General features: G+C 35.0%; 1 protein-coding gene and 1 non-coding gene across 4 annotated transcripts in view; both read left to right on the top strand.

The window, feature by feature from the left end:
* The window catches only part of FSTL5 (follistatin like 5), a 730,171-nt gene that overhangs the window by 504,364 nt on the left and 205,455 nt on the right, over window positions 1-20,352 (top strand). The gene's annotated exons all lie outside the window — the stretch shown is intronic.
* LOC124521418 (U6 spliceosomal RNA) lies at window positions 2,846-2,954 on the top strand. The gene has a single exon (XR_006964513.1). It is a non-coding gene; the product is annotated as a U6 spliceosomal RNA (small nuclear RNA).

Below are 20,352 nucleotides of genomic sequence, written 5' to 3'. Positions count from 1 at the left end.
GTAGATTATGGTATTTAGTTTTTAAGGTTTAGACTAACTTTTCATTCCTGGAATAACTCTATTTGTTCATACTATATTATCTTTTTATGTATTATCATTTACATATATTGCTGTTTTCCAATACTAACATTTTAAAAGTTTTGTCTATATTTATGAAATGCTATAATATTCTATTTTAGCAATGTTTTTCTCATGTTGTGACATCAAATTTTTTCTGAGCTCATAAAATATGTTGAGAGGTGCTTTCTTCTGTACTTGTGGAAGTGTTTGTAAGATTGGCATATTAGTTCATTCCTTAGTCTGTCTAGGATTTACCATTGAAAACTTCTAAAATATGAACTTTCTTGGTGGGAAAAGATTTTGACAATAAAAACAATTTTTGGGAGATGTAGAGCTATACAGCTTCTGTCATGTCTTGTTGATTGAGTTAACACATGGGCTGTGTCTCATCAACTGTAAGGTCGTGACCTGAGCTGAGATCAAGAGTCGGATGCTTAACTGGCTGAGCCACCCACATGCCTCAAGATTTTTTTTGTCATTCCTTTTTTTTCTTTGAATCTTTGATCCTATTTATAGTATCCTTGTAAACTCCTTATTTACTTAATGCAATAGCTCAGTCATCTAAGTATTAGCTTTTATTGACAGATTTTTTTTTCTCTTGAGTTTGGTCCTGTTTTTCAATTTGCTTGTCTGGTTTATTTTTAATTGGATAGTGTATAGTAAGAACAATATGTTATGAACACTGTGGATTCTTTTTTCTTTTTCTGAAGAGGGATCATTTTTTTTTGTTTTGTTTTTGTGTTTGTTTTTTTTCTTTTTCTAGTAGGCAGACTATATCACTAGACTCAAATTCCAAACTCTCTTGCCTTAGGCAGTAGTGGAAAGTTCTGCTCAGTTTCTCGTATACAAGCATAGTTCAATGGAAGATATTAAAGGGATTTAGATGTAGGAAGAAATAGTTGGTTAAAGAATGCAACTGAAGTATTGAAAACAGGGTGCTTAAGAAAAAAATAGATATTGTAGCATTCCAGGCAAATATAAAATGTAAAAAGTAAGGCAGTAGTAGAGTGGAAAGTGTTGGGGTTTTTTTTTTTTTTGTTTGTTTCTTTGTTTTTAATTTTGCCAGCCCAGAATTTCTTTATCTTCTTAGATAACCGTCTCTCCATGACTCTGTGTCCATGGGTCTGGATGAAGATGACCTCATCCTTAGTTCCAGATGGGGCACATATAACACCATAGTCACCAAAACCAAAACATGTAGTCAATATCAATCCCAAGTTTTGGATGAATGGATAGATTTTTTGAGCTCTTTCTGCTCTGCTTAGATTTATAAGGATATACTTCTGGGGTCACATCCTGAGAAATTCTATTATGGGAGCCATTATGTGGATATAGTCAGCCTGAAAATGAATATATCATATAAAAATCAGAATAGAGGTGTAGAAACAACAAATGCCAGATATTCATGACATCCAATGATATCCAGGATCCATTTTTTACCCAAAGGTAGAATTTCCAGGTACTAACTTTGATATTAACAAAATATCTGGGAAAATGGAGTAAGGGTAGGGCAATGGAAATTCCTGAACAACATTGTGATCAAAACAATTAAAAAATAAAGTTGAAATTGTTCCTGATCAAATCTATACATTGTCTTAACTAGGAGTTGAATATGAATACAAGTAAGATAAAACTCAAAAAACAGTGGCTTAAATAAGTAAGGATGTGTTTGTCTTTCATAACTCATGTCAAAATTGGACAGGCTGGAGATGGAATGGTTGATCAGCTGCGGCCTCGGGACCTGGGCTCCTCCATCCCTCATTCTGTGCCTTCCTTTGTGATGGTGGTTGCACTTTGGACATCATGTACACATTTTAGTCACACAGACAAAAAAAGTGGAGGAGGAAGTGCTAACAAAATTGCTGATATCTCACTTACAAAACCAAATCTTTTGGCTAATTTTTAACTTTTACTTCTAGATCAAATAATGCCATGATAGAAAGGGCTTAACATGAACGTTACATAAGCCAATAAATAATGGCTTTTAACTAAATTAGGACTGGGGATAAAGCAGGACATTTTGCAAAGAGTGACAAAAGGAATATGTGAGATAATATGTTTAAGAAAAGTAAATATTTCCTTCTTAGAAATGTAGGGGAACTTTATTTATTTACTTTTTCACTAAGAAAGGCAAAAAGACAAAAGTATGTTAAGTGTGTCTTAAAAATTATTTTATGTTAAAAATCATCTCTGGGAGAATTTCATTGTGAAGTGCTTTATTCCTTCTCAAGATCTAGTAATTAGCTGGAAAAAGTAATCTGTATTTTTAAACAAGCACTCATTGAGACTTTGATACAAACGATATGCAGATTACATTAAAAAAAACAAGAGTATATTTTAAATAAGAGAGGAGAGAACATACAAGAGCTCAGACATCTTCTCTATAAAGTAGGTAAAAAGTTTCTATGCCTATCATGGTAGTTTCTTGAGTGAGACTTGAGGCTTCAGGGGAAAAAAAACATGAACACTGTGTCAAGAAATCCATTAAATGAATATAGCTTTGGTTAGATTGGTAGTAGCCCAAACCATTCTGGCCCCTGTTTATCTAGCCACATGCTTGTCTAGTACCAACTTCCACGACAACAAAAATCAAAATAATTTCCTGTAAGAGTGTTGTTGGACTATAATAATACAAACTAGATATCTCAAAAATCAGGTGACCTATCTTAAATATAAAACAAATAAAATAGTTACAGTTTTTAAACTTAAACTTGTTTATACATATTCCTAATGTATGCTTTTCCCTGCAAACTACATAAATTTTAAACAGTGATGAATATGTAGAGTGCTCCCTTGGGCAGCACATGTACTAAAATTGAAATGAAACAGAGAAGATTAGCATGGCCCCACACAAGAATGACGTAATGAATATGTAGAGATCTCAACATGGGCTTCACAGATACAACCTTGGGGTTTATCCCCTGAGGATTGAATTTAAAAAAGTTGAAAGAAGCAAATTATGGAAATACTCAGAAACACCAATCCGCATTAATAATACTTATAAAATAATAAGTGAAAAACGAAAATATCACGGTGGTAAAGTTGCATTTTGTTCTTAACCATGATTTAAGTATTGAGCTACGGCAATGCATGACATGCCATAAGGAGCTGTGTGAAGGCTGGGCTCTACCATTATGAAGTCCTTCTCTGCCTTTAACTAGATGTCTTCTCTAGGCTGAGGAGATTTGGAGCCTCTTTCTTCATTGTAAAGTGAGGATGGTACACTTTTCACACACGATATTAGGTTTGTGAAGTGTTTAGCACAATTATTTCCATTTTTCAAACAATAAAGTAACAAAATCTGAAGATATACTTAGTAAAAAAAGAAAAAAAAAAGAAAGGGTGAAAGAGAATTGTTGCTCTTTTAAAAGTCCAATTACCAGAAGTAAGAGAATATGGTTGCTGAGTAGCAGATATAATCCAAACAATTTTAAAAGATGGCTTAATAAAATAATTTTGACAGAAGGAAAGCTATGCATGCTACAGTTTAAAAAAATGTATTGCTATAATAGCCTAGTAAAAAGTTTCTATACACATGATTATGGAAAATGTTGATGGTATTGGAAGTACACTGATATTATAAATATAGGAGCACTGAAGAGATGGAGAATATTTGTACCATTTCATTATGATGTTTATTTGATCTAATGAGGGGAATTATATCCCATTTTCACATATTTTTAGATTTCTTTCCATGCTACATGGATTGATGTGCTTATAATGAAAAATTAATAATATTTTATAAGATAACAAGAGTATTGTATGATTCTAAATATTTTTTATGTTTAAAGATTTTGATATTTTATAAAGAGGCAAAAAATCAGAATCTTTTTACCTTAGATATAATTACAACATTTGATTTTTTTTTTTGTATATAATATAGCCTTTGTGTATAAATCTGGAAGAAAGGATTATATGGACTCCTAATTATTCAGGAAGATTCTCCCCTTTATTTGTTCTACATGATCATTTCATCTGGTTGATTGGTTACAATTTCTATTATCTCAATGAATCTCTTTAATTGAGGTTCCATAACAGATAGTAATGGACACCTGATTGCAATCCTATATTTAAATTGAAGTTCTCTTTTACTCCCATATTTTTGAGATCGTCAACCATTGGATGATGAAGAGGTGTTGGTGAATTTGGAGTGACTGTGAATACATAGTCTCTGGGAATAAACTTATTTTAAATATAGTGTATTGTATACTGCGTGCAATATAGAAATGGTTTGCTACCAGAGTATAGGTAAAAGGTTTATTAATGAGAATAAGTTGTTGGAATACAGTCATAAATGACAATGATTGTGATTACTTGCAATTTACCAGAAACTTCATGTGCTTGTATTATGCAACATAAACATTTTTATTCTTACTAATTAGTGAAGCCAGTTGACTTGTGAAATGGAATCCAAGAGTAGAGAATGGAATTCAAGTCCTTTCCAAGGTTCTGATTTCAAAATCCTTGCTCTTGTCACTCTGCTAAATTACTTCTTTAAACTTCTACTTTAACTAATGTCTATTTTGTGATGGATAGTATACTAGAAGATTTGCCGATCTAAACTTATTTAATCAAATAAATTCAGTTATACTAATCTTATTTTAAACGATAAGGAAACTGGTGGTGCCTGGGTGGTTCAGTCAGTTAAGTGACCAACTTCGGCTCAGGTCATGATCCTGAATTGGAGCCCCACAACGGGATCTGTGCTGACAGCTCAGAGCCTGTAGTCTGCTTTGGTTTCTGTGTCTCCCCCTCTCTCTGCCCCTCCCATGCTCATGTTCTGTCTCTCAATAATAAATAAATGCTAAACAAATTTTTTTAAAGATAAGGAAACTGAAATTCAAGGAGCCCAGCTTTCTCAGGATCACATAATTGTTCAACATCAGATCATTTGGTTCATACTGGAATAAGACTGGAAAGTTTATCAGAATCCATACAGAATAATTAAGCTTTAAATTTATACTAATTTTATTAACTTGATTTTGTATAATTCTGAGATAAGATAATTACTAAATAAGAATGTCAAGATATCACAGAAAATATTAGCCCTATCTAATATAAAAAACCACACTGTGAAACTCCCACTTTAAGGAGTTCAAATAAATTGTAAGCAAGAGTATTTTAAATAGCAATTATTGTGTATAAGCCAATACTATATTTTAAATTTAAGCACTCAACTATTTTCCTTCTTTAAACATAAGAAGAATTTGGGAATGTAATAAGGATTAAATAACAAAATAAACATAAAACTCATTTGATTAATTGGTCAATGATATATGAAATATAATTGAGCTACATTAGGAGTTCATGTTTTGCATATTTTATGTTTGTTTCAATTCAAAGTCTTCACAGAAAATGACTATTTTAAACATGACCATCAGACTTAATTGTATTTATTCTCTTCAGACTTAAATGTATGTATTCTCTACATACATTTCAGACCTCTTCAGACCTTCAGACTTAAATGTATGTATTCTCTACATACATTGTTAGTTCACAGACAATATATGTTCCGGAAAAGTTACATATGAAACAAAACTTTTAATTTTTCATTTAAAAGATGCTGAAGGAATGTGTTCTTTAAAGGAAAACTCAGATGAATATTTTTGAAATGCAGATAAAGGTTATTGCATATGGATTTACCTGTATGTTTTCTTAAACTGGATAATATTTGAAGACATTATCAGGGATTTTGCCTTCTGGTCCCCCTGTTTTCCTGCTCTACTCTGTAGTCTTTCTGTCTCGGGGCCTTCTTCTTCATCAGCATCAGCATCCTATGAGCACTTATATGATTAGGCCACCATGTTAAGTTTTGAGAGCATTACACTAGATGCACTACTGTGAATTGTCACATAATTAGTTTTAGTTTATAAGAAATTCTATGATTATATTTTGAGTTCAATAGATACAGTTTCCTTCAGGCTTGGTTAAAGATTTGTTAGTACCAGGGTGCATGGGTGGCTCAGCCAGTTGAGTGTCTAACTCTTGGTTTCGGCTCAGGTTATGAACGCCAGGGTCGTGAGATCAAACTCTGCGTTGGGCTCCACGCTGTGAATGGAACCTGCTTAAGATTCTCTCTCCTCTCTCCCTCTGCCTTTCCTCCCCACTTGTGTGTGCTCTCTCTGTCTAAAATAAAATTTAAAAATACTAAAAAAAAGGGAAAAAAGAAAAAAAAGGATTTGTTAGTACCTTTTTTAGCTACAGGCTTTTCTGAATTTCAGTATTCAGTCATAAGGTAGAATTGTTAAAGTACTTAAGATTATAATAACAGAACAGCAATAATATATATTTATGTTACAATTGCAGTGTTGCAGACACATTTGTCGGTATATTTTACAAATAGAATCATTGAACCTTGTAACATCATTAATATTATAAGATTATCACTAACATTCCCATTTTGTAGATGGTAATTCTGAGACAAAAAGAGGTATGGGATTTGTCTTCATCACATAATTCTTGCTTTTAGAATAGATTCTACTTCAATACCTTTCCCTACAGAAACAGACCCCTACAGCACTGTTTACCAGTTTTTCAGTTCACAAGCAGAAATTCCCTCTGAAGCTTCATAGCCTTATATGCCTTCATTGAAGTAATGCCCTGATAAAGATATTGTGTCTTCCCTACTTCCAAAGTCCAAGTGAACTGTGTGAACTTTTATTGTTGTTAAAAGAATCTAGAAAATCATATCACAAGTTTATGTTAATGTGGCAGCGGGCGCTAATGAATATCACAATGGTGTGGATTTCAAGCACCAAATTCATTCATCCTGATCATACACTGGTTCTGGTAAAGGCCAAAATAGAGAAAGCTGACTATTCTAGCCTTATAAAATGCCACTGATTTTATTTTCCTTTAGTGAAAAAACACACTAATGAATACCGTGAAATAAATCCTTGTTCTTTGATTACTGTGTTATTGAATTATGTACTATTTATTATCCTGAAAGTAGTAGGCATAAAACATCTTCTTTTAATAATATGAATACAATATTTCAAGTTATTATTCAAATTACTTTTATGTATCTATTATTTTATTGCTTTTCCTTTATTCTAAAGTAATATTGAAGTTATACTTTGTTTTTTTATTTTTATTTATTTTATTTTCAATTTTGGCAATTAATTGAAGTTCTGCATTAGAAGTTGTTAATTATTGGGGCGCCTGGGTGGCGCAGTCGGTTAAGCGTCCGACTTCAGCCAGGTCAAGATCTCGCGGTCCGTGAGTTCGAGCCCCGCGTCAGGCTCTGGGCTGATGGCTCAGAGCCTGGAGCCTGTTTCCGATTCTGTGTCTCCCTCTCTCTCTGCCCCTCCCCCGTTCATGCTCTGTCTCTCTCTGTCCCAAAAATAAATAAACGTTGAGAAGTTGTTAATTATTAGGGTCGCCTGGGTGGATCAATTGGTTGTGTCCAACTTCGGCTCAGGTTATGATCTCATGGTTTGTGAGTCGGGCTCTGTGCTGACAGTTCAGAGTCTGGAGCCTGCTTTGGATTCTGTGTCTCCCTCTCTCTCTGCCCCTCGCGCGCTTGTGCTCTCTCTCTCTTCTCAAAAATAAATAAATAAACGCTAAAAAAAAAGTTGTTAATTATTAGAAGGCACACAATGTGAGGAATCTCTTTTCTCTCTTGGCTTTCTCTCTTGGCACATTGCTGGTTTTATTTTTGTGCTTCTGGAGGATCTTGAGTCTTCTTGTTTGCCAACTCGTCCTTCACTAACAATCTATAGATTTTGGCACGGCCAGATTTAACCCCCTTCTCTTTTCTCCAGATGAACTCATCCAGCCTGAAGTAAGTGCTGTGATATTCACAGATTTAACGCCAATGGCTCTGGCCTTTGGGGCTTTGAGCTTGAGCATCTCCCTTTTCTTTCTGGCCCTTCCCATGGCTGGTTCCTTTTCAAGCTTATAGTTTCGTTAGTAAGATATGCCCTGGCAGAGAGGCCTTATATGACCATTCCATCCAAAATAACTTTTCTACCCTAAATTTTTTTTCCCATAATTTTGCGCTAAGAAATTAGTTCTTGTCTATATTTACTGTTGTATTGTCCTCACTGTAATTAAGCTTCCTGATGGCAATTTCTTGGTTAGTTGGTACACTTTGGTATACAGAGGACCTTGAATACCATATACTCCCTAGTGAGTGTTTCATGAATATTTACAAAGGATAAAAAATTCATTTATAAACAAAAACATATAACATATTGCTAATTCTTAGGTAATTAGTGATAAAGGCTACAGTTATCATAAGAGTGTATGTAGTAAGTTACATACTTACTACATACTTACTTTTAATCTTTTATAAAGATCTTTTAAAATATTTTAAAAATACATTTAAAGAAATAGAAATAGATATGTCCTGCTCTTGGACATGTCATGTCATGAGCCTGTATCCAGCCACACTCCAAGCTCCCCATGGCCTCTGTTCTAATCCCATCACCATTCATCCTTTCTCTCATGTTCTAACAGGTATTGCTCCTGAGAACATTCCCAACTGATCCTCAGAGTATATTCATAGGTAAATCTGACCTAAGACCATAGCTTTTAAAAAAGATACAATCCTGCCCTCGTGAAGTCCACACCTTAATGGAAAGGCACACCATACTGTATGATAACTACTGAGACATGTCAGAATGTCCTCAGACTCATGTGGGAGTGGTGGCTGCATGCAGGACCTGGTCAGTGCCTCAACCAGACCTCCACATCCTATGTTGCTCCCTGGGAGGTAGGAGATCTGGCTACCCCAGTGCCAAGGAGTGGTGCTGCGCTGTGGCTGCCTTCCGCTGGCCACTGAAGAAAAAAATATGCTTTCTCTTCACACCCCTCTCCAGCCTCTCCCCCACCTACTCAACCAGTAAATGCTTCACTGGTGCTGAGAAGAAATGGAAAATCACTTCTCTTCCTTCTTCCTTGATGACTAGGAAATCCAAACATCCACATTCAGGCTGAGAACCTGAGAATCCCTCAAATGTTTCTCTTCTCACCCATTGTCCCAACCACAGCTGAGTAACTGGACTGTCCACCCACTTTGTGCCTATTTTGTGCCTATTTTTCCAGTTGTATCAGGAAGCCACCCCCTCCTTGTGTATCAGCTCAGGTCTGTGGCAAATTCTCTCACAATGTTACTTCTGTTTCTTGCTCCTTTTATTGTATCCACTAGGCTTCCAAAAGCAGGTACCTGGCTGTAGCTAAGCACCTTATGAAAAAGAAACAAGCCCACCAACCAAGGTTGGCTCAAACTTTGGGCCCTGCTACTTCCTAGCAATGGGAATTCACCACTCTTAGCCTTAGTTTTTTCTTCTGTAAAATGAGGCTCATCTTGCCCACCACCCAGGAATCTTGTCAGTATGGAAAAGGTGATCCACATGAGGCTCCCCACACTGTTTAACACATAGTCTCTTCCATTTATACTCAAAACTGCTTTGCCAGCACCAGGTTTATGTACCTTTGTCCCATTTTCACCAGGCATCCCACCTTAATAGTTCTAGAGATATCTAGGAAAATATATTTACCTTCTAGTGTTTGAATGCCACTTCTCCTATCCTGGCTTCAGAAGCATCTTGGAATGGGCATGGTATCCCCAAGAGTTCTGGACACCCCTCCTCCATTGTCTCTGTTTCTGCTATAGCTCTGCTCTCATAATTTGATCTAAAGGTGTGTCTGCTGATTCTTCATCTTTGGCTAAAAGCCTGCCACACCTGGCCAAAATGGCTTCTCTAGTCCAAAGCATTATTCTCAAGTTAACACTGTGAGTGGCCCCCAGCTCTCACTTGGGACCGACCCATTAACCCATTGATGTCACACTGGAAGACTTTTATCTATATTTTCCTTCTAGTCCAAACAGATGGTCTTCACTTAGAAGATTTGTTATAATGGCTTTCATATATTGTATTTCAGGCAAAGGTCTAAAAAAAAAAAAAAAGAAAAGAAAAGAATAGAAGAAAAAGATATTTCAGTTTTCTTCATATAGTATTAATGATTAAATTGCAAAGAAAGCCTTAAGACGATGACTTAAATAATTGATCTAGGAAGTTATGTTTATATTTTTTTCATCTCTTGACCTCACCTACTCTATGACCTTGGGCAAATTATTCAGATCTTCTGTGTCCATTTATTCCTTGATGGAATAAATATACTGAATTGAGTTATCTTACAAGTAATTTTATATATTTCTTTCATAATTTAAAATTTAATTATGTTGGTTATTTTGTCTTATGAATGAGAAAAGGGGCTATAGAAAATAGATAGTCAATTTTTCATTATATCTGCACCTGAAATTGCCATGCAAAAACTATAGCACATAAAATCTACAGAGAAATTTCATCCACAACCAAAATATAAATGAAATAAATTATGGAAGAAGTTGATTTAAGTTAGTAATTTCATATCACTACAAAGAAGCTGCCTTGTCATTTCAAGAATGAAATTTGTGGCAGAATCTTCATTTTCAATTTCAACCCCTCATCATTTGATTTTGAATTTAGGTTTCCATGGCAGGGGTGATGTGCTATCCCCACTGAAATGATCCTCCCCCACTCTCTTGTTTAAAGCAGTCCTTTCTAGATTTTGCAAACCTGGATTGCATTTACCGACTTCAGCCATGAGATCACCTCAAATTTCTCAAATTTAAAGCAAAATTGGGCTGAAGCAGGGATAGAATCAGTTTTCTTCTGAGGCCAGCAGCATACGTTGGGAAAGTAAAAGAGATATTATATTTGATGTTATTACGTGATGTACACCTCTATCTCATCTTTATCACTTCTGCCAGCTTAAGCATTCTATAACAAAACCGTAGTTCTGTGATTAGAGCATATGTAACCCTTACACATGCAACGGAGCATTTTACAAATGTGCAACATGATTGGCTCTAGAAATATAATCCAAAAGAAAGAAAGCCGACATTCAACATTTCTATGGCTGCGTATTATCTATTTTTTATTAGCGAGAAGAGTTTCAACAAGCCAGTATACGCTTTAATTGGTGTCATATTTAGTGTGCTTAAATATACGTATGGAAATAAAAGTTTTCTGACACATGTACTGCTCTGATAAAATGAATAAAGTGATTATTTCAAAGTATAAACTGCAAGATTTCCATTAAATGAGGACTACATTAAAAAACAATTTTCCGTTGAGTGTTAAACATTTTTGCATGTCTTTTGAACAGAGGCACTGACAGTTTTTGTTCAGGACTATGTTTGTAAGGGTATTTGTGTAGAATACAGTCCTTGAAAATGGAAATAGTGTCTCCCTCCAAAACAGAGTTTGGGCTTGCTTACTATGTGCAGCATTCACCCGGGCTGCTTTGCATCATTCCCATAAGGCTGACGGGGCAAGGGGAACTGATAAAAGTGTGAAGCTCATGCTGCTTGCTGCACTACAAATAAGGAAGACTTTTGTCACTGACCCAGGAATCTCATGTCTTCCGCCAGCATTCACAGAACTCGAGCAGACCTACTTAGTAACTTGTAAGTAGGAAAAAATATTAGACCAGTCATTGTTCTTGATAGCTTGACCTAATTCAATCCAGCAAACTAGCCACATGACGTATCAGGATTGAATTTAATTTTGATAACCATCTTTAAACAAAATATTTGCTGTGGAGGGGTGCCTGGGTGGCTCAGTCAATTAAGCGGCCAACTCTTTATTTCAGCTCAGGTCATGACCTCACGGTTGTAAGATGAAGGATTACGTGGGGCTCTGTGCTGGACATGGAGACTGCCTATGATTCTCTCTCTCCCTCTGGCCCCTCCCCTGCTCACACTCTCTCGCTTTCTCTTAAATAAATAAATAAATAAATAATAAATAAATAAAATGCTCTGGAATCCAATGAAATAAATAATTTAAGGTTTAAGTATATTTGTTGGGTTTAAAACCGGAATGCTGCAGCATAATTTTATCTAATAAATCTAAATAGCAACACTTAATGATCTACCACTTAATAAAAAGTCTAATGAAAGGTAAAATAAACTTATTTTCAGCATGATATAGACTTTAAAATGTTGTTTATAATAAATAATTTTCCAACTAAATGCTTGGGAAATTTGAAAAAGAGAAATTATTATTGATTTATTTTATTAACACACTCAAATGTCTATTGCACTCTTCCCATATGCCAGGCATGGTGCTACATGCTGAAGACATGTAGTGAACTACATGCTACCTGCCTTCATGGATAAGACTATGGAGATAGATCATTAAAAATAGTCACATAAAACTTAAAAGCTAATAGCAATTGTACCAAAAGTTAAGAATAAAAAGTATAGAGTAATATGATAGATTATACAGAGGGGACTTCATTTATGTTATCCAACAGGAGATTTAGTGTAATATCTCAAGGACATATAGGAGATGTTCTGGAAGGTGTGCACTAAGCAATAGGTGTGAGCACTATAGGGTGGAAAGGATTCTGGACTGCTGGAAAGAAATCAAAAGAGGCCTCTGTGAGCCTGATGGCAAGAGACAAGACTGCATAGGCAATCATATATTCTTTTTTTGATATAAAATTTAAAACTCTCATATGACATTTTCTATTAGTATATCACATGTGGTTTTTCTCCTACAGATGTTAACATGAGGTAAAAAAATGTTTTTAAAGAATATATCCTAATTATTTAAGATTCTTAGTTATGACTTTTTACTTCATCCTTTTTGATGAGTTTAGAAACGTGTAGAAAATCTCAAATGAGGAAGTATCGCTTTATTCTCAGTTACGCTTTTCTTTACCATTTTGCTCTAAATGTGAAATTATCATCCGAACGACGAAGCTATCTGAGACTTTGTAGACCAAAGAAAAGGAACCGTGAGAGAAACAGTCCTTCCAAACAGAAGAATATACAGCTGCATTTATTTTTTTTTTAATTTTTTTTCAATGTTTTTTATTTATTTTTGGGACAGAGAGAGACAGAGCATGAACGGGGGAGGGGCAGAGAGAGAGGGAGACACAGAATCGGAAACAGGCTCCAGGCTCCGAGCCATCAGCCCAGAGCCCGACGCGGGGCTCGAACTCACAGACCGCAAGATCGTGACCTGGTTGAAGTCGGACGCTCAACCGACTGCGCCACCCAGGCGCCCCTACAGCTGCATTTATAAAAGAACTTCAGAACATCTTAATTTTACCAACTGTATGAAAACTATACTGATTGGTGATGTTGGAATGAACTGCTAAAAGTAATTATAATATTGATTGTTACTTTAACATGTTTACCTCCCATTTGGAAACCTTCAATGCATGCAAAATTAGATGTGCTAATATACAAACTTTTAATTCCTTACCATTAAAAGGGTCATATGTCCTATTTTACTGTAATTTACAAAGTGCTTTCCGAAACATCATTTTATTTTCATTTTCTCCTCAGATCTACTTGTGACATAAAGTGAGCAAATGTTTTCAACCCCGTTCTGTATATTTGGAAATTGAAGCTTGGAGAGTGGAAACAGCTTTCTCCAGTTTTCTTGAAAGCACTCTGTGACAAAGCTGGATTTCAAATTCAAGTTTTGATTTTTCAGAAAGTCAATGACTTAAATAAATAATTAGAATTAAAGTGTTGTTAACAAAAGCATCAACCAGGCTTCTCTAATAAGCATAGTTTTGGTGGGTTAAGTTTACGCATGTGGATGTATAATATCATCCAATAAAGCTGAAGAAAGCAGAAAGAATAAGTAGAAAGAGAAAAATAAACATTTTGAAATGCTAAATAATCAGCTTCTTATAAATTCTGTAAACATCTTTGTTCTAAGTAAGCACCCATTGGATTGGAGAGTTGAAAATTTTTTTAAGATTAGGAGTAGAATAAAGAATCATCTTTATTCAGGTCCTCAGTACCGATTATATCTTTTTTCTTTGTGATTAGTTAAAAGGAAATTATCCCTTCCCATAGGACATATGAAAAGACAAGTACGCAGCCTTTGCCTGAGATTCAAAGTGGCCAGTCAAAAAGAAGGTATCCAACAAACATTTCCTGAAAGAAATAGTCTTAGGGAAGTTATTTAATGTTCTTCATTTTTTAAAGTCTTATTTATTCTTATCGTGGTAACAGAGCATTAATGTAAAAAAAAGAGTCATTGTTTTTGAATATGACCTATATTTTACCTGTCGTGCATGCAATTAGAAGAACAATACTCCCCATTGTCTCCTAACTTACGAAAGACAACTGAGCCAATAATAGGGTTATCATCTAACTGCACAGAGAAGAAAAATTCAGTAATAAATTTCTCATATAAACAGCATTTCATGACTAATCATGAAATCATAAGATTCTTTCCCCTAACTTGCAGAATGATATGAAACATGAGACTGTTCGGTTTTGTTCGGCTGTTCATCATTATTACCTCACTGATGGTCATCAAACTTGTTATGTTACTTAATAACAACCTGTGGGTCAATTCACACATAATGAAACAACAGTAAGTCTACATTTATTGAATTATCACCTTTTGATTGTAAAAGACTTCCAAATGATTTTAAAAACATTTTTTATTTAAATGTTGCAACTTTCTTAATGAAATCAGAACATTACTACTGTATATTTAATTTTTAACTGTTAATTTCATTTTTCATCAATTATATTATTTAGTAGGCTCAGCATTTACAGATGCTAACTCATCCCAAGTAATTTTAAAGTTCATGGTATATGATATTCTCTATTTTGGTTGTAATACAATTTAGATTTATAATTTCTCATTGCTGATATGAAGAAAAATGCTCTCTAGTTATTGAGAAACCCAAGTGATCACTTAATGTTCTTACATGTGGCTTTTTGATTCTTATTCAGTTTGCCTATTCAATAACTCCAGTGAAGTGCTCTGAACATTATTTCTTTTTTTTTAAATTTTTTTTTCAATGTTTTTATTTATTTTTGGGACAGAGAGAGACAGAGCATGAACGGGGGAGGGGCAGAGAGAGAGGGAGACACAGAATCGGAAACAGGCTCCAGGCTCTGAGCCATCAGCCCAGAGCCTGACGCGGGGCTCGAACTTACGGACCGCAAGATCGTGACCTGGCTGAAGTCGGACGCTTAACCGACTGCGCCACCCAGGCGCCTCTGAACATAATTTCTTAAGAAAACAAAACCAAACAAAATTTTAATAATGAAAAAAAATCAAGTAAGAGAAAACTCCAGCCAGAGGTAAAAAGTTACACTAATTAACATTGCTACATGATACTTTATTCCAAAATTAAATGACTTAAAATTGCAACCATTCATTATTTCTTGCAAGGTTCTGGGTTAGCATGGAGACCTTGATGATCTGGATTAAACTAGACTGATCTTGCTTAATTTTCTCAGTCCAATGTAATAAACTTGTGTGTAAGCCATGAACTGCTCAGTCTTGAACAGCCTCAGTTGGGATGATTTAGCTCTCCATAGGGTCTCTCAATTTGTAGGAGGCTAATCTGCGTGTGCTTATGTTAATGGCAAGAATCCAGAAGAGAGAAGGACAAGTCATGTAATAGAGCAAGCAGAAATGCACTTTTCTTTTTTTCAAGTCTCTGTTTGCATCACATTTACTAAATCACTTTAGCCAGAGTAACTAAAATAGCAAAAGTCATAGTCAAAGAGAAGACTAGAAAGATATAGAGCAAATTACATTGTTTAGAAAAGCAAGTAATTGAGACCATCAGTGAAATCTGTCTACCACAAAAAGTGATTCTTATGTTAACAACACTGTCAAAAAGACCTACCTTTTAAGATTTAGGATGATTTTCCATTGAAGGGCAAAGACATTTCAACTTTCAGTATTGAGGATGAGTTGGGTGTCCAACTAGTAAATTTCATTGAAGGGCAAGAACTTAGGGAGTTAAATGAGGGTCATTTGGTTTTTACCATAAAATAATTAATACTGTTGGCAGTAGCTTCCTGATAGCATATATAATGACAATTATCTTCATGTAGAGGAAAAATGGGAAACATACAAGAAGTCATAGAAAAACATGTTTTGAATGACTGACAAGTCTTTACTTCCAAAGTAAACTCATTCTTTAGTTCCTTTTTAACAAACCTTTATTTAGGATGTGGAAATAAAATTATTTTCAATTCAGAGCATTGCAATTAAATAGGCAATTACAACAGAGAGAAATACGTGTTAATAGGGCTATAGACATGGATTCTATAGAGTGCTACGCACAGGCAGTCACTAATAATCAGAAATTAAACTTTGCAACAAGGATATTTTATTTTAAATCTTTATTAAAAAATGTTACAGACAAATGCATAAACCACAAATTTACAGTTTGATGAATTTTCACAAACTGAAAATAACAATGTGTCCAGCCCTGGGATACTTTTGAGTTTATTCTCTATATGTTATCCCCTCTCCCCTCTCGTTCTCTTTATTGGTGAATGATGAGGATAGAAAGTGTGTGTAGTGAAAAACATGTGGCTTGTAGTAGATCAGACCGCTGACCTTTTGTGTTCCTAATTTGGCATTTTTCTTGAAAGATACTGAAAATTGATGTTTTTTTGATGCATTGTGTCTTCTCTCTAATCACCCTTAAATGATAGTTCTGTAATATATTTGAAAATATTTCTCCTGTAGCAGATGGCATCTTTTTTTGGTAGAGAGTACTAGAAGAACACATCAGTGGAAGGTTTCTCTTTCAAGTTCCGGTGTGTTTTCCTTGGCAGACTTCTGCACTATGTGCAACTTTTTAGTCCCAAAGCTTTGTGCAACTCCTGGTTTAGTCCCTTGACTCTAAAAGTACATGATTTATAACAGCTCATGGCAGTCCCCATGGGTAGATTTCTCCAACAACACCATAAGTGACTTCTCAGTTGGGGGTTTCCAGCAGGGTACGTCCTATGAAAAATTTCTCCTGTACCTCTTGGGAAGCTTTGCAGCTCAGTGAGTTTTCTACTCTCTAATGAGCCATGGACATGCCTACCTTCTACAAAAGGGCTGGGTGTCAGCAATGCAGGAAAGGAGTCTCTTCTTTAGGCTTACTATCTCACCTCTCTGGGTGATGGTTGCCCCTGTATCTCTTATTCCTACATTGTTTAGAGTACTTTTAGTAGACGATCACCCATTACTGTAATTCATTGTTACAGTTAGTAATTTCTAATAGAAAATTCCATGCTCAAATTACTGTGTGGTTTCTGCCTCTTGATTGGTTTTTGAATTATGTGTTTGCTTTCTTCTGGTTCTCAGAGCTCTTCTGATTCAAGACTGATGATTCATGGTAATAGTGCTGAGTGGATTTTTGCATATTATTATTTGCTGATTTAATCTGTGAAATTTAAGATATCTATCAATGAATATTAAAATCAATTTAACTGAATATGAAAATCAACCCAAGAAGATATTGGGAAGATAATTATCAAAACTACATTGAAAGTAAGAAGCAAATTCTATTGAAAAGAAAGTGATTGGAAATGAATATTATTTAGGTACAAATACCAAGAGATGATTAGTTTTATCATTTGAATATATAATAGCATCAGAATCTGATCATTTTCTGTTAAAATTGTATGCATTTTTTATTTATATATGCTCAAACAATTAATTGATGGAGTGATTGACTGATATTTGCAATAAGGTTATTAATGATTGAATGGTACAACTTCCCTTGGTCAGGGAAAGAGAACTTCTCTTATTTTATGTTGGAGAATTGATATTGATATTGTTACCTCACTTCCCTGATTTTTCTTAACCTCTGTTGGAGATCATCCACTCCTCTACATTCTACATATTTTTTTTCAGATATGTTGATACTTTTACTCTGGTAATACCTGGTGTCAAGAACCTGGAAGGCTCTCCAGGTCCTTAAAGTTGATTATGCGCATTTGTTTTTCTGACAACCTTTAGCATTTCTCTTTATCTTTGATCTTCAGCAGTATGAATTTATTTCCTGGTTGTTTTTTTAATTAGTTATCTTTGAAAATATTTTGACTATTCATTTGCAAGCATTTTTCTCTCCATTCTCTCTCTCGCTCTCTCTCTCTTTCTCTCTCTCTCTTTTCTTTTAGGATTTCAATTACACACATTTTAGACTGATATTGGCCTATATCTCTTGGATGCTCATTTCTCTCTCTTTCGTCTAAATTTTTATTTCACTAATTTCCTGTGTGTGTTTCCATCTGAGTAATGTCTATTGACCTATATTCAAGTTCACTGAGTCTTTCTTTGGATGTGTCAGGCATACTGATGAGCCTGTCAAAGGCGCTCTTCATCTCTGCTACTGTGTGTGTGTTTAAATTTATTTCCAGCATGTATTTTGACACTTTCTTATTGCTTCTATTTCTCTCCTGAAATTACCCATCCATTCATGAATGTCTTCAAGTTTCTCTACTAGAGCCTGTGACATATTAATCATTGTTATGTTATCCCCTATCTGATTTTCCTAACAGCAGATTTATACTTGAGATTAGTTCTTTTGATTGTTTCACCTCTCAACAACAAATTATTTTTCCTTTCAATTTTGTGTGTCTCATAATTTTTTTGTTGAAATCCGCATATTCTGTGTGGGGTAGTAGAGACCAAGTTAGACAGTTTCAAGTTCCTCTAGTGGTACCTTTTGGTTAAGGTGGGAGCTAGATTGCTTATCTGAGAAAATTCTTGATTCTGCTTGGTCCACCTTCAATTTTATACTTTTGTGCCTCAGCGAAGTTGTCTCTCCATGCTCTTGTCCTCCCCATTAGTGGTATTCTGCTGTTGCTTATTTTCTGGTTCTTGATATCCTGGGTGGTGAGGAGCAAGGAAGCATTCTATGTTTTCTTCATTCAACCTTAGCCTTAGGCTGTTCATGTGTCTCTGAGTCTTTTGAGCAGAGTTTTCTCAGATATCCTGCCTGCCCCCAGTGTTAAGGGATCTTTAATTTTCTGGAAGTAGGAAGATTTCTTGCCTTTCTCCCTTTCCCAAACTCAGTAAGTTTTCACCAACAGAAAGTGACAGGATTCACTGCCTTTCTTTGGCAGTTTAAAACTTTATTCCACTGGGGAAAGACTCAGGCAAGAACTGTTGTTTCTTTTTTCTCAGCAGCAGGACTACATTATGTTACACAACATCAGAACTACACTTTGACGGATGCTTCCCCTGATCTCTACTGCCCCCAGTGTTTTCCATGAGCAAATAGTGAGGTCCATGGAGAAATGGCTGCAAGCATTTGTGCTCCCAGGGGTCTATACTCCTGTGTGTGTTTAGCTTTTAACAATTCATTAAAAATCACTTCATTTTTTTTGTTTGTTTTTTTTAATACCTGTCTACATGGTAGCCTTGTTTTCTTCTGGTGCTCCCGTATAGGTGTGTGATTGCCTGTGCCTTGTCTCTTTCTGGAAGCTCACTCCAGTTTAATCCGATTTTACCCTTATCAGTTGCCTTTGAAGACAGCACTCTGATGGGTTTGAGAACACAGTATGATTTTATAGATTGCCCAGCTTCTGATTGTTTGGATTTCCATGTTCTATTCCATTTTCCATTTTCTATTCTAAGATGGAGCCAGAAGTCTATAATATACGTTATTAATTCGCTAATTATATAACATTAAGATTCCAAGTACCTTTGGGTACTATGTTATTAATATTTTTGATGAAACCAAAATAAAGATTAGTTCTCGTTCAGAATATGTTAGAATATAGTTTAGCATCTCTATGTTTATCTTTTTCATTAAAATTTTAAGAAGTAAAATTCTAGTCTATCTAGAGTAAATAAGAAAGAGACAGAACTTTCAACATATACTTAGGGAAAGCTATATACTTAAAGATACATGATTTAAGGTCTAGTAGAATTGTTTATTTAATTAGTTGTTTTATATTTCAGTATTACACATACCTAAGGGTGTATACAACTTAAAGTAAAGTAATACACTGATAATTATAGGCGGCTCCTGGGTGGCTCAGTTGGTTAAGACTCCGACTCTGGATTTCAACTCAGATGATGATAAAACGGTTTGTGGGTTTGAGCCCTGCATCTGGCTGTGTGCTGGCAGTGAGGGACCTGCTTGGGATTCTCTCTCTCTCTCTTCCTCTTCCCCAGATCATACTTTCTTCTCTCTTAAAGTAAGTAAACTTAAAAAAAAAAAAAAAAGCAGTGATGATTATGGACCCAATAATCATTAAAAAAATATAGCATTAACAACAAACTTGAAGCTGCTTATAGGCTCCTCCCCATTATATTCTCCTTCTTTTTCTGTAGATATAACTCTTACCATGACTTATATGTTAACTAGTTCTTTGTTGTTTTTTATTTTTACCATAAATGTATATAATGTATAATGCATATATACCTAAAAGATACAGTTAATTTTTGCCTTTTGAATTTTACATAAATTGAGTCATATTGTATTTTACATATGTATTTTCCATTGTGT

Source organism: Lynx rufus, unplaced genomic scaffold (genome assembly GCF_022079265.1).
Source record: "Lynx rufus isolate CCGP_SWC_20201006 ecotype Redwood Valley unplaced genomic scaffold, mLynRuf1.p SCAF_3, whole genome shotgun sequence".
Classification (NCBI taxonomy): domain Eukaryota; kingdom Metazoa; phylum Chordata; class Mammalia; order Carnivora; family Felidae; genus Lynx; species Lynx rufus.
Note: the sequence above shows the minus strand (reverse complement) of the source record. Positions and strands in the feature narration are given on the sequence as shown.